This window comes from Salvelinus alpinus, chromosome 2, assembly GCF_045679555.1.
Source record: "Salvelinus alpinus chromosome 2, SLU_Salpinus.1, whole genome shotgun sequence".
Lineage (NCBI taxonomy): Eukaryota > Metazoa > Chordata > Actinopteri > Salmoniformes > Salmonidae > Salvelinus > Salvelinus alpinus.
Window position 1 is genome coordinate 60,574,635 of NC_092087.1, and position 15,675 is coordinate 60,590,309.

Below are 15,675 nucleotides of genomic sequence, written 5' to 3' on the forward strand. Positions count from 1 at the left end.
GGCCAAACAAGCTCACAGAATGGGACCACCGAGTGTCCTCGGTTGAAACACTCACTACATAGTTCCAAACTTCCTCTGAAAGCAACTTCACAACAAGAACTGTTCGTCAGGAGCTTCATGAAATGGGTTTCCATGACCGGGCAGCCGTGCTCAACACTAAGATCACCATGTGCAATGCCAAGCGTTGGCTGGAATGGTGTAAAGCTCGCTACGATTGTACTCTGGAGCAGTGTAAATGCGTTCTCTGGCATGATGAATCACGCTGGACAAATCTTGGTTTGGTGGATACCAGGAGAACGCTACCTGCCCGAATGCATAGGGACAAATGTAAAATTTAGTGGAGGAGGAAATAATGGTTTGGAGCTGTTTTTCATAGTTCAGGCTAGGCTCCTTAGTTCCTCTGAAGGGGCTACATTATACAATGACATCCTAGATGATTCTGTGCTTCCAACTTTGTGGCAACAGTTTGGAGAAGGCCCTTTCTGTTATGACAATTCCCCCTTGCACAAAATGTTTGTCGAGATTGGTGTGGAAGAACTTGACTTGCCTGCACAGAACCCTGACCCCCACCCCATCGAACACCTGTGGGATGAATTGGAATGCCGACTGTGAGCCAGGCCTGATCACCCAACATCAGTGCCCTGACCTCACTAATGCTCTTGTGGCTGAATGGAAGCAAGTCCCCGCAGCAATGTTCCAACATCTAGTGGAAAGCCATCCCAGAAGTGTGGAGGCTGTTAGAGCAGCAAAGGGGGGACCAACTCCATATTAATGCCAATGATTTTGGAATGAAATATTTGACGAGCCGGTGTCCACATTGAATTGCAGAAAAAAGGAAGTCACTCCATATTTCCTCAACATCAGACACTGTCTGTAGTGTGTCTTGTTTGAGCTTTGATGTACAGTGCTTTCAGACGTAGGTTCCGGTATAGGTTCAGATGTAATACAACACAGGCCACAGGTCTGCTCCATCTCTTTGAACCAGTGTTTTCACCTCATTACCAAAATAAAGACTACTTTCTACAGAGCCTCGCCAAGCATCGCCATCTAGGGCCCAGCCTCTACTCCTTCCAGCAACAGATTGGCTTACAAGGGCAGTGGGCACACGGGGTATACTAATGTACAAGTCTTCCCAGGTTCATAAATATACAAGTTTGTTCCCCCATGCGCTGGCTGAGAGAGCGAGTGTACCTGAGAATCTATCTGTGGGCATTTGATGTATTTTGATCCTCATTGTGAGAACTCATTACCGGGGGAAGCAGCGAGTGGAGTAAGATATTTTCCTCCAGTGAGCCTAAATTATTGGAATGAGTGCCGGTTGATTCATTCTGAGGGGGAAGGATGATTGCTTTCTCAGCTCACCAACTCCACTGTAGGGAGAGCGTAATAATAACCAGAAGGATCTCTCGATACAGACCCTTTTGGGGAAGAGGTGGGTGGCAGGCGGTGCTGGTGAAGGTGCTAATGGTGTTGAGGGGATACGATGCTAGCTGTGTAGTCTCGGTGCAATCAGTCTACACTCTGCTCTCACCCCAATTTAGATTCCTTTTGTCTCTCTCTCCCCACCACCACCACCATTCTTTTGTTTTCAAGTTATTCATTTTGGAAGAAGAATACACACTGTTTCTAATTTTTTATTTGATTGTTATACACTGAACAAAAATATAAATGCAACAGATAGTGTTGGTCTCATGTTTCATGAGCTGAAATAAAAGATCCCAGAAATGTCCCATATGTACAAAAAGCTTATTTCTCTAAAATTGTGTGCACAAATTTGTTTACATCCCTGTTAGTGAGTATTTCTCATTTGCCAATATAATCCATCCACCTGACAGGTGTGGCATATCAAGAAGCTGATTAAACAGCATGATCATTACACAGGTGCACTTTGTGCTGTGCATTTTGTCGCACAACACAATGCCACAGATGTCTCAAGTTTTGAGGGAGCATGCAATAGGAATGCTGACAGCAGGAATGTCCACCAGAGTTGTTGCCAGAGAGTTTAATTTTGATTTCTCTACCATAAGCCGCCTCGTTGTTTTTTCGAAAATTTAGCAGTACGTCCAACCGGCCTCACAACCGGAGACCACATGTATGGCATTGTGTGGGGGCTAGCAGTTTGCTGATGTCAACGTTGTGAACAGAGTGCAACATGGTATGGGCAGTCATAAGCTACAGACAACAAACACAATTACATTTTATCAATAGCAATTTGAATGCACAGAGATACCTTGATGAGATCCTGAGGCCCATTGTCGTGCCATTCATCCACCTCCATCACCTCATGTTTCAGCATGATAATGCATGGCCCTATGTCGCAAGGATCTCTACACAAGGAAGCTGAAAATGCATACTCACCAGACATGTCACCCATTGAGCACGTTTGGGATGCTCTGGATCAACGTGTACAACAGCGTGTTCCAGTTCCCGCCAATATCCAACTAACTTTGCACAGCCATTGAAGAGGAGTGGGAAAACATTCCACAAGCCACAATCAACAGCTTGATCAACTCTAGGAGATGTGTTGCACTGCATGAAGCAATGGTTGTCACGCCCGATACTGACTGGTTTCTGATCCACGCCCCTACATTTTTAAAAGTATATGTGACCAACAGATGCATACCTGTATTCCCAGTCATTAGAAATCCATAGATTAGGGCCTAATTTTTTTTTTTTTATTGACCGATTTCCTTATATGAACTGTAACTCAAAGTCAAATCTTTGAAATTGTTACACGTTGCGTTTATATTTTTGTTCAGTGTATTATCATACTCTTCCGCTTGTTTCGGTTGGCTGAATGCCCCTATCCCCGTTTCCATGTCTCTCGTCTACCAAATGGAGGTGGTGCCGCACACTTGGGAAGGAATTTAATGGGCTCTGAGCCTGCATGCTGTAAGGCTCTGATAAAATGGCAAGGGGCTTTTGGCGAGTGGGTGAAAGTGGAGAGCGGTTGAGGGCTATTGAGCGGCGACTTAATAGAGCGGTGCACTTTAGCAATGCTTAACAGGAATCCAGCCTTGAGAACAATGTGAGACCACATTTTGCTAATATATAGCATAAGAGGGATGCAAAGAACTTTAATAATATATACAGTAGCCCTCACCTTTTAAAGGGGAAATCTGCGATTGCTACGTAGTTTTTAACTTTCAATGGACATATAGCCATTGATTATTAACACATATAACTTATAAATGCCTCATTAGCTAAGTTCAGCTGTCAGACCTCATCAGAACCCAAAATATAAGCTTTTTTTACTCAATTGTGTGTAAACAATGTGATTGTCAACAAACACTGTATCATTTTGATCTCATGGATGGTCCGTCCTTGCATCCATAGCCCCATGTATTCACTTTAGGAGTGGTTACATTTCTCTAGCCGGAAAAGTGGCGGGGTGTCCGCGTTGCTGTTGTGTGAACTGCAGATTGCCTCTATAATACTTTATTATCTTGGATTCTCAATAAAACTGCACTTTTGATTAGTCTCAATCAAGTTTTTACATAATCTTAGCTCTACACAGATACATGCCTCAGACATGAATGCAATTTAAACCTCAGGTTCAGGCAAATGAATCAATGGGTATATTTATTGGCAGGGCTGTAAAAAGGAGCCTGTTGGAGTAGTGAGAGAGTGGCGGGGAGCCACACGGGCAGAGCGCAGGTAATTAAGGTAACAGTTGTACTCGGTTCCGCTCCACCACTCTTCCTCCCTAATTGTTCTCTGCTTTAAAGGGTGACCTGTGGCCCGGGAAATGGACAGACCAGCCAACACCGGAACTTAATCAGTCAGGAAGTTTTCTGCCTCTCCAGCCCTCACAAACCACCAGGGGTGTGCGTGTGTGTATATATTTTTGTGTATGTGTGTGTTTGAGTTGCACTCCAGAATCCCTCATTAAACTGAGATAGCAAACTTCAAATGATGGGGGTTTAGAATGTCACAGGATGTGAACAGGATGCTTTTTGCCATGGGGTGGAAGTGCAGTGCTATTGTACTAAAGGTCGGACAACTCATTTGTGATTCCTTATATAAGTGGGGCTGGATTTTTCCTGCATGCCCTGTGCACTCATGGATAGACCCACACAATTCAATATTAGGTTTGATGAAAGTGTAGGCTACAGAGATATATTGAGTTGTTAAGAACATGTACTGTAGTCTAGTCTGTAAAATGACTCAAAGGAACTCAAACAAATCCAGGTCCCATGCTCCATTGGAAAACCTAATGAACTTGTGTGTTATTCTATTGTACCAAGATTGCTACCCCTGTTAATACCTCTCACTGAAACGACATGAAAACATCGGATTCCATCGGCCTTCCGCTTTGACCTGTCCTACACACTTAAACACCGTTCGACCTCATCCTGACTGTACCCTCAGTTACACTTAGCTAGAAGGCATCACAATCACAATCTCACAAAGATGGACAACGTCCCACCACTGTATCCGTGTTTTTTGTATGACAATTGTGAGTGGGAATTGCTGGACATTGTAGTACCTGCCAGGGAACAATGGCTGTCGTGAAGTAGAGGGGAATTTTCGAGGCCTTGGTGATTATAGGGGTGGCAGGTAGTCTAGTGGTTAGAGCGTTGGACTAGTAACTGAAAGGTTGCCAGATCGAATCCCTGAGCTGACAAGGTAAAAATCTGTCGTTCTGCCCCTGAACAAGGCAGTTAACCCACAGTTCCTATGGTGTCATTGAAATTAAGAATTTGTTCTTAACTGACTTGCCTATTTAAATAAAGGTAACAATTTTTTGGGGGGGGGAGATAGACAGTGAGGGATTCAATGGGCTTCAAAGAAATTGCGTCAACATCTTTTTACACCGTTCTATGGACCAGAGACCCCTTGAGGAAGATGGAGGTCAATAACGCCATTTAGCAAATGAACAAAACAACCACCCTATCCAATAACAAAGGAGCAGCAGGTAGTTCCAAGTCTGTGTCAAGCTAAACCGATATTGTGACATTTTGGAAAGTTTCAATCCACGCATCTCCTTTCTTACGTTTCACCCTAAAAGGCCCTGAACTTTGTGTTCATCTCTATTGCAATATCCAACTTGGATTTTGTATATAAAGCTTAGTTATCAAATCATTTGTGAATCTCTGCATATTCTTTATCAGTTTGAAGGAAAATGGAGGGAAAACGTTCAGTTTTCCTTCCCACTTTGGAGTCGCTTTTCAAACATGACGGGAGTAATTAAAAACAACTAAAAAAAGAGTCTCTGGAACATCTGCTTGCAGTCATGTTAATCCAATTTGCTTAAGTCACGTATCTCTGGGGGGCTTATCTTGTCTTTAGGAGGCTTTTGGTACTGAATACTAGGGTCACTGAGACCATTATCATTCATATCCCCTTCATAATCATGATGTAAAAAAAGGTATTCGATTGCACTGTTAGACTTTAGAATGTAGATATTTCGAAACAGAGAGGTTAAAAAGTGGTGTGTCAAAATGTGTCTTTTCTGGGGCCTGGAGTTTTTCCTGATCTCATGACCTGGTCAGGTAAAACTCTGGGTCCTGTTGGTAGGCTATGACAGGGTCTAGCCCATTCATAGACGCTAACTAGCTTAGCGCCTATTGATAAAGGTATCTTCTTCCCGGGGAGTTTTGTTGAGAGCCCTGCCGCTTGCTCTAAACATTGACATACATTGCTTGCGGTAAGGTTTTTGAAACAAACAAAAAAAGTTTAATTACTACACACCTTTATACACTGCTCCAAAAAATAAAGGGAACACTTAAACAACACAATGTAACTCCAAGTCAATCACACTTCTGTGAAATCAAACTGTCCATCAAACTGTCCACACAATAAATTTCACATGCTGTTGTGCAAATGGAATAGACAAAAGGTGGAAATTATAGGCAATTAGCAAGACACCCCCAATAAAGGAGTGGTTCTGCAGGTGGTGACCACAGACCACTTCTCAGTTCCTATGCTTCCTGGCTGATGTTTTGGTCACTTTTGAATGCTGCTTTCACTCTAGTGGTAGCATGAGACGGAGTCTACAACCCACACAAGTGGCTCAGGTAGTGTAGCTCATCCAGGATGGCACATCAATGCGAGCTGTGGCAAGAAGGTTTGCTGTGTCTGTCAGCGTAGTGTCCAGAGCATGGAGGCGCTACCAGGAGACAGGCCAGTACATCAGGAGACGTGGAGGAGGCCGTAGGAGGGCAACAACCCAGCAGCAGGACCGCTACCTCCGCCTTTGTGCAAGGAGGAGCAGGTGGAGCACTGCCAGAGCCCTGCAAAATGACCTCCAGCAGGCCACAAATGTGCATGTGTCTGCTCAAACGGTCAGAAACAGACTCCATGAGGGTGGTATGAGGGCCCGACGTCCACAGGTGGGGGTTGTGCTTACAGCCCAACACCGTGCAGGACGTTTGGCATTTGCCAGAGAACACCAAGATTGGCAAATTCGCCACTGGCGCCCTGTGCTCTTCACAGATGAAAGCAGGTTCACACTGAGCACATGAGCACATGTGACAGACGTGACAGAGTCTGGAGACGCCGTGGAGAACGTTCTGCTGCCTGCAACATCCTCCAGCATGACCGGTTTGGCGGTGGGTCAGTCATGGTGTGGGGTGGCATTTCTTTGGGGGGCCGCACAGCCCTCCATGTGCTCACCAGAGGTAGCCTGACTGCCATTAGGTACCGAGATGAGATCCTCAGACCCCTTGTGAGACCATATGCTGGTGCGGTTGGCCCTGGCTTCCTCCTAATGCAAGACAATGCTAGACCTCATGTGGCTGGAGTGTGTCAGCAGTTCCTGCAAGAGGAAGGCATTGATGCTATGGACTGGCCTGCCCGTTCCCCAGACCTGAATCCAATTGAGCACATCTGGGACATCATGTCTCGCTCCATCCACCAAGGCCACGTTGCACCACAGACTGTCCAGGAGTTGGCGGATGCTTTAGTCCAGGTCTGGGAGGAGATCCCTCAGGAGACCACCCGCCACCTCATCAGGAGCATGCCCAGGCGTTGTAGGGAGGTCATACAGGCACGTGGTGGCCACGTGGAGGCCACTTTCGAATCCAAGATGGCGTAGCAGTCGGACGTGTGTTTGTCTTGTCTTGTCCCGTGTAAATAGTCCTCGTATTTTTCGTATACATTTCGTATATATTTTAATTTCACTTTCCATCTAGGAACTGAATATACATTCCTACATTCCGCCTCACCCAATGTGGTACGGACCTGCTATTTTTTATACTTTAGAACCGTAACCCCAATCAGAAGCTAGCCAGATAACTAGCTACTAGCTAGTAGTCAGTTAGCCACTGCTGCGGTCTTCACCCCTAACTCGGACACAGCCAGCTTCAGCTCGGGCCAATACCTGCCAGTCCGCAAGCGCGATATCAACCCAGAGCATATAGGACTGCTTTTTCTCTACCACATCACCGGATTCCTGACGCAAGCTCTGGACAATTACACCGTATCATCACAGCTAGCTAGCTGCAACCGAGTGGCTACTACTGGCTAACACCTCTGTCCCGAAGCAAGCACCAGTTAGCCTTGAGCTAGCCTCGAGCTAGGCCCATCTGCCGGCTAGCCGAAGAGGTCTACCAGCGAATTCTTGGGCTACAATACCTCTTTTGCCAATTGGACTGGACCTTTTTTTGCCGACACAGAGCCCTGCCAATCCATCACAACTGGTCTAAATCAGCTACAAGCTAATTTAGCAATTTTTTTGCCGCTGCTAGTAGCTTTTACCTTCTGCACAGACACCAGCCCTGTTATTAGCCTGGATATTACTCACCAATTTACCAGCATCGGACTGTCTCTCGACAACAACGCCGGATTCCTGCCGTAATCCCTGAGCCACTACTTCTGATCCTCACAGCTAGCTTGCAGCTAGCGCAGCTAGCGCCACTGCCACGAAGCTAGCACCAGTTAGCAAACACAATTCTACAATTCACAACCTCTCTTTCGCCATTGCCATCCGGCTTGGATTCTCTGTCGACACGACCACGTCTGAGCAGACCCCCTCCGTCTGAGCAGACCACCCCCCGGGCTACTAACTTTAAACGCCGCGTGCTAGCTTAGTGGAGGCCTCCCTGCTCCATCTACGGCTGCCCCCTGGACACTATGATCACTCGGCTACATAGCTGACGCCTGCTTGACTGTCCATTAATTCACGGTACTCCATTCTGTTTATTTGTGTTTTATCTGTCGGCTCTGTGCTTTAACTCAGGATCTGTGTGTAGTTAATCCGACCCTCTCTGCCTAGTCGTCGCCATTTTTACCTGTTGTTGCTGTGTTAGACTAGCACCCTGTTATTGCTGCTGTTATCTTACCTGTTGTTTTAGCTAGCTCTCCCAATCAAGACCTGCAATCACTTTATGCCTTATTGTATGTCTCTCTCAAATATCAATATGCCTTGCATACTGTTGTTCAGGCTAGTTATCATTATCATTGTTTTGGTTTGCAATGGACCCCGTAGTTCCACTCTCCGTACCTCTGATACCTCCTTTGTCCCACCCCCCACACATGCGGTGACCTCACCCATTGAGACCAGCATGTCCAGAGATACAACCTCTCTTATCATCACCCAGTGCCTGGGCTTGCCTCCGCTGTACCCGCGCCCCACCATACCCCTGTCTGCACATTATGCCCAGAATCTATTCTACCACGCCCATAAATCTGCTCCTTTTATTCTTTGTCCCCAACGCTCTAGGCGACCAGTTTTGATAGCCTTTAGCCGCACCCTCATCCTACTACTCCTCTGTTCCTCGGGTGATGTGGAGGTAAACCCAGGCCCTGCATGTCCCCAGTCACCCTCATTTGTTGACTTCTGTGATCGAAAAAGCCTTGGCCTCATGCATGTCAACATCAGAAGCCTCCTCCCTAAGTTTGCCTTACTCACCGCTTTAGCACACTCTGCCAACCCTGATGTCCTTGCCGTGTCCGAATCCTGGCTTAGGAAGGCCACCAAAAATTCTGAGATTTCTATACCCAACTATAACACTTTCCGTCAAGATAGAACTGCCAAAGGGGGAGGAGTTGCAATCTACTGCAGAGATAGCCTGCAAAGTTCTGTCATACTTTCCAGGTCTATGCCCAAACAGTTCGAACTTCTAATTTAAAAAATGAATCTCTCCAGAAATAAGTCTCTCACTGTTGCCGCCTGCTACCGACCCCCCTCAGCTCCCAGCTGTGCCCTGGACACCATCTGTGAATTGATCGCTCCCCATCTAGCTTCAGAGTTTGTTCTGTTAGGTGACCTAAACTGGGATATGCTTAACACCCCGGCAGTCCTACAATCCAAGCTTGATGCCCTCAATCTCACACAAATCATCAAGGAACCCACCAGGTACAACCCTAAATCCGTAAACATGGGCACCCTAATAGACATTATCCTGACCAACCTGCCCTCCAAATACACCTCTGCTGTCTTCAATCAAGATCTCAGCGATCACTGCCTCATTGCCTGTATCCGCCACGGGTCCGCGGTCAAACGACCACCCCTCATCACTGTCAAACGCTCCCTAAAACACTTCTGCGAGCAGGCCTTTCTAATCGACCTGGCCCGGGTACCCTGGAAGGATATTGACCTCATCCCGTCAGTTGAGGATGCCTGGTCATTCTTTAAAAGTTACTTCCTCACCATATTAGACAAGCATGCTCCGTTCAAAAAATGCAGAACCAAGAACAGATATAGCCCTTGGTTCACTCCAGACCTGACTGCCCTCGACCAGCACAAAAACATCCTGTGGCGAACTGCAATAGCATCGAAGAGCCCCCGCGATATGCAACTGTTCAGGGAAGTCAGGAACCAATACACGCAGTCAGTCAGGAAAGCAAAGGCCAGCTTTTTCAAGCAGAAATTTGCATCCTGTAGCTCTAACTCCAAAAAGTTCTGGGATACTGTAAAGTCCATGGAGAACAAGAGCACCTCCTCCCAGCTGCCCACTGCACTGAGGCTAGGTAACACGGTCACCACCGATAAATCCGTGATAATCGAAGACTTCAACAAGCATTTCTCAATGGCTGGCCATGCCTTCCTCCTGGCGACTCCAACCTTGGCCAACAGCCCCGCCCCCCCCGCTGCTACTCGCCCAAGCCTCCCCAGCTTCTCCTTTACCCAAATCCAGATAGCAGATGTTCTGAAAGAGCTGGAAAACCTGGACCCATACAAATCAGCTGGGCTTGACAATCTGGACCCCCTATTTCTGAAACTGTCCGCCGCCATTGTCGCACCCCCTATTACCAGCCTGTTCAACCTCTCCTTCGTATCATCTGAGATCCCCAAGGATTGGAAAGCTGCCGCGGTCATCCCCCTCTTCAAAGGGGGAGACACCCTGGACCCAAACTGTTACAGACCTATATCCATCCTGCCCTGCCTATCTAAGGTCTTCGAAAGCCAAGTCAACAAACAGATCACTGACCATCTCGAATCCCACCGTACCTTCTCCGCTGTGCAATCCGGTTTCCGAGCCGGTCACGGGTGCACCTCAGCCACGCTCAAGGTACTAAACGATATCATAACCGCCATCGATAAAAGACATTACTGTGCAGCCGTCTTCATCGACCTGGCCAAGGCTTTCGACTCTGTCAATCACCATATTCTTATCGGCAGACTCAGTAGCCTCGGTTTTTCTAATGACTGCCTTGCCTGGTTCACCAACTACTTTGCAGACAGAGTTCAGTGTGTCAAATCGGAGGGCATGTTGTCCGGTCCTCTGGCAGTCTCTATGGGGGTACCACAGGGTTCAATTCTCGGGCCGACTCTTTTCTCTGTATACATCAATGATGTTGCTCTTGCTGCGGGCGATTCCCTGATCCACCTCTACGCAGACGACACCATTCTATATACTTCCGGCCCTTCCTTGGACACTGTGCTATCTAACCTCCAAACAAGCTTCAATGCCATACAACACTCCTTCCGTGGCCTCCAACTGCTCTTAAACGCTAGTAAAACCAAATGCATGCTTTTCAACCGTTCGCTGCCTGCACCCGCACGCCCGACTAGCATCACCACCCTGGACGGTTCCGACCTAGAATATGTGGACATCTATAAGTACCTAGGTGTCTGGCTAGACTGCAAACTCTCCTTCCAGACTCATATCAAACATCTCCAATCCAAAATCAAATCAAGAATCGGCTTTCTATTCCGCAACAAAGCCTCCTTCACTCACGCCGCCAAACTTACCCTAGTAAAACTGACTATCCTACCGATCCTCGACTTCGGCGATGTCATCTACAAAATAGCTTCCAATACTCTACTCAGCAAACTGGATGCAGTTTATCACAGTGCCATTCGTTTTGTTACTAAAGCACCTTATACGACCCACCACTGCGACCTGTATGCCCTAGTCGGCTGGCCCTCGCTACATGTTCGTCGTCAGACCCACTGGCTCCAGGTCATCTACAAGGCTATGCTAGGTAAAGTGCCGCCTTATCTCAGTTCACTGGTCACGATGGCTACACCCACCCGCAGCACGCGCTCCAGCAGGTGGATCTCACTGATCATCCCTAAAGCCAAAACCTCATTTGGACGCCTTTCCTTCCAGTTCTCTGCTGCCTGCGACTGGAACGAATTGCAAAAATCTCTGAAGTTGGAGACTTTTATCTCCCTCAACAACTTTAAAAATCTGCTATCCGAGCAGCTAACCGATCGCTGCAGCTGTACATAGTCCATCTGTAAACTACCCACCCAATTTACCTACCTCACCCCCCATACTGCTTTTATTTATTTACTTTTCTGCTCTTTTGCACACCAGTATCTCTTCTTGCACATGATCATCTGATGATTTATCACTCCAGTGTTAATCTGCTAAATTGTAATTATTCGATTTATTGCCTACCTCATGCCTTTTGCACACATTGTATATAGATTCTCTTTTTTTTTTCTACCATGTTATTGACTTGTTTATTGTTTACTCCATGTGTAACTCTGTGTTGTCTGTTCACACTGCTATGCTTTATCTTGGCCAGGTCGCAGTTGCAAATGAGAACTTGTTCTCAACTAGCCTACCTGGTTAAATAAAGGTGAAATAAAAAAAATAAAAAAAACACACACACTACTGAGCCTCATTTTGACTTGTTTTAAGGACATTACATCAAAGTTGGATCAGCCTGTAATGTGGTTTTCCACTTTAATTTTGAGTGTGACTCCAAATCCAGACCTCCATGGGTTGATAAATTTGATTTCCATTGATAATTTTTGTGTGATTTTGTTGTCAGCACATTCAACTATGTAAAGAAAAAAGTATTTAATAAGAATATTTCATTCATTCAGATCTAGGATGTGTTATTTTAGTGTTCCCTTTTATTTTTTTGAGCAGTGTATATACACTGCCTTCGGGAAGTATTCACACCCCTTGACTTTTTCCAAATGTTGTTAGGTTATAGCCTTAGTATAAAATGTATTTAATCATTTTTTCCCTCATCAATCTACACACAATACCCCATAATAACAAAGCAAAAACAGTTTTGGGGAAATTTTTGCAAATGTATTAAAAATGGAAAACGGAAAAATCCAGCATTAAAATCATCTTGGATATGATGATACAAGCTTAACATACATGTATTTGCAAAGTTTTCTCAGATTTTTCTCTGCATATCCTCTCAAGCTCTGTCAGGTTGGATGGGGAACGTTGCTGCACAACTATTTTCAGGTCTCTCCAGAGATGTTCGATCGGGGTCAAGTCCGGGCTCTGGCTGGACCACTCAAGGACATTCAGAGACTTGTCTTAAAGCCACTCCTGCATTGTCTTGGCTGTGTGCTTAGGGTCATTGTCCTATTGGAAGGTGAACCATTGCACCAGTCTGATGTCCTGTGCGCTCTGGAGGAGGTTTTCATCAAGGATCTCTCTGTACTTTGCTCCGTTCATCTTTGCCTCGATCCTGACTAGTCTCCCAGTCCCTGCCGCTGAAAAATCCCCACAGCATGATGCTGCCATCCATCCTTCACCGTAGGGATGCTTGACATGCAATCCAAAGAGTTCAATCTTGGTTTCATCAGACAAGAGAATCTTGTTTCTCATGATCTGAGTCTTTAGTTGCCTTTTGGCAAACTCCAAGCGGGCAGTCATGTTTCTTTTACTGAGGAGTGGCTACTGTCTGGCCACTCTACAATAAAGGTCTGATTGGTGGAGTGTTGCAGAGATGGTTGTTCTTCTGGAATGTTCTCCCATCTCCACAGAGGAACTCTAGAGCTTTTGTCAGAGTAACCATCAGGTTATTGGTCACCTCCCTAACCAAGGCCCTTCTCCCCTGATTGCTCATTTCTGCCGGGCAGCCATCTCTAGGAAGAACATCTTCCATTTAAGAATGATGGAGGCCACTGTGTTCTTGGGGACCTTCCTAGCTTCAGAATTCTTTTGGTTACCCTTCCCCAGTTCGGGGCCTCGACACAATCCTGTCTCCGAGCTCTACGGACCATTCCTTCGACCTCATGGCTTGGTTTTTGCTCTGACATGCCCTGTCAACTGTGGGACCTTATATAGGCAGGTGTGCCTTTCAAAATCATGTCCAATCAATTGAATTTACCACAGGTGGACTCCAATAAAATTGTAGAAACATCTCAAGGGTGATCAATGGAAACAGGACTCAAGGGGTCTGAATACTTTCCGATGGCACCGTATATATATATATTTGACATTTTAGTCATTTAGCAGACTATACATTTTTTTGTACTGGTCCCCAATGGGTATCAAACTGGTCCCCCATGGGGCGGCAGGTAGCCTAGTGGTTAGAGCGTTGGGACGAGGAACCGAAAGGTTGCTAGATCGGATCCCCGAGCTGACAAGGTAAAATATCTGTCGTTCTGCCCCTGAACCAGGCAGTTAACCCACTGTTCCTAGGCCGTCATTGAAAATAAGAATTTGTTCTTAACTGACTTGCCTAGTTATAAAATATATATATATATAAAAAAACACAACCCTGGTTTTGCAAGTACCATGCTCTACAAACTGAGCCGCACGGGACTCTTTTTCTGTTGATATGAAAGATAAGGGGCATGTGCTTCGAAAACTGTATCACATTCGATGATTATTAATGTTCTAAAGTAGGTAGCCTAGTGGTTAGAGCATTGGGCCAGTAAACGAAAGGTTGCTGAATCGAAACCCCGAGCTGACAAGATAAAAATCTGTCGTTCTGCCCCTGAGCAAGGCAGTTAACCTACTGTTCCCCGGGTGCCCGAAGACATGGATGTCGATTTCGGCAGCCCCCTGCACACCTCTGATTCAGAGGGGTTGTGTCAAATGCGGAAGACACATTTCAGTTGAAGGCATTCAGTTGTACAAATGACTCGATATCCCTCTTTCCCTACCTGGGGTGGAATCAGCTCACCCATGGCATAGCAACCCTCTCAGTTACCCTTTCTCAGTGTGTGCCAAACACTGCCGACCGCCATGTACCTTGATTAATGAGACTTGAGTCGTGCCCAATGCTAGCCCCTTACTCCCTCCCTCCTTCACTCCCTCCTTCCCTCTGCTTCATTTGGGGTAGATAGCTGAGAGGAGCTGGAAGAGGGGGAGAAAGGGTATAAATAACAACGACAACACTGAGTCATTATTTGTCAAGATCAAGGGCAACTCAGGAGATGCCTTCATTGACTTAACGGCAAAAGCAAAGTTTTAACTCAGGCTTCACAGATGTCACTATTTTTTTGTCTGCTGACCTAGTGAGTTCCCCCTGTTGGATTTTCCAGACTGAAATTAGCAATCTTCTTAGAGCTGATTTCCGAAATGAACCCTGATTAGCCGTGGATTAGCCCTAATCAGGCCCATTCAGACCTGGGGATTTGGGCTTTTGTTGTTCAGCATTATTCTCAATCAGTTCCACTACTGTGAGGCCTTGATCTAACCATGCATAATAAGTCTGTATTCCACAAAGTCGTCAAGTTACTGTGTTTTGTGTTCTGTGGAGAATAATAGTACGTGATGGATGAAAAAGTAGATTTACCGGTATTTATAGTGATCACTGTGTAGTTTACCACAACTGCAATACATGGACCTTGCTGGTCTCCTTTTTCCAGACTCATATTATAACATCACTCATATCATAAAGTAGACGTCATCAAAACCCTGTACTGTATCTCCAAACAATAAAGTATTCAGGAATTACATAAATGCTTTTCTGGATGATGCCATCGATAAGATTCGAGGGGCTTCTTAACAACCAGTTCAAAAGGTTCAAGAGCTCTGCAGCCAAATGCCAGTTGTTTGTGCACTTAGCTTTGGTTTGTCCAGCTTACACTACAGGCTTTTCATCTTGTAAAATCAGACAAAACCGTTTCAATTTCAAGTCCCACCCAGACACACCCAAACAGAACCCAAATGGAAGGGCGGTTTTGTCTCCCACCATCTTGTATGATTTAGATGTTGTTATTAGCTAACCTAGGGGAAGTAGAATGACCTTTAGGCTAAAGAGCTTTGTTTGAGCAATCCGTTTGTCATTCGCTCATGCATGGTATATCAATTTAACCATGATACTCGCAACAAGTGGATGATACTGCTGTGATAGCCCACCGGACATCCATGGGGGGGGGGGGGGGGGGGGGTTAGTGGAGATTTATCAGAGGCAGACTTGATCAAAGTGCTAAACAACCCTACTGTGCTAAACAACTATCTCCAAAATACATCAATAGCAGTTCAGTTTTTTTTCCCCTCATGTGACTCAATGCTATCCAACATCGTCTCATCCTGTGCAATCAATTATGGGATCCCTAAGCAGTGAGGC

At 45.9% G+C, this 15,675-nt stretch overlaps 1 protein-coding gene across 16 annotated transcripts in view; it reads left to right on the plus strand.

The window, feature by feature from the left end:
* Positions 1-15,675, plus strand: part of ptprt (protein tyrosine phosphatase receptor type T) — a 487,625-nt gene that overhangs the window by 272,637 nt on the left and 199,313 nt on the right. The gene's annotated exons all lie outside the window — the stretch shown is intronic.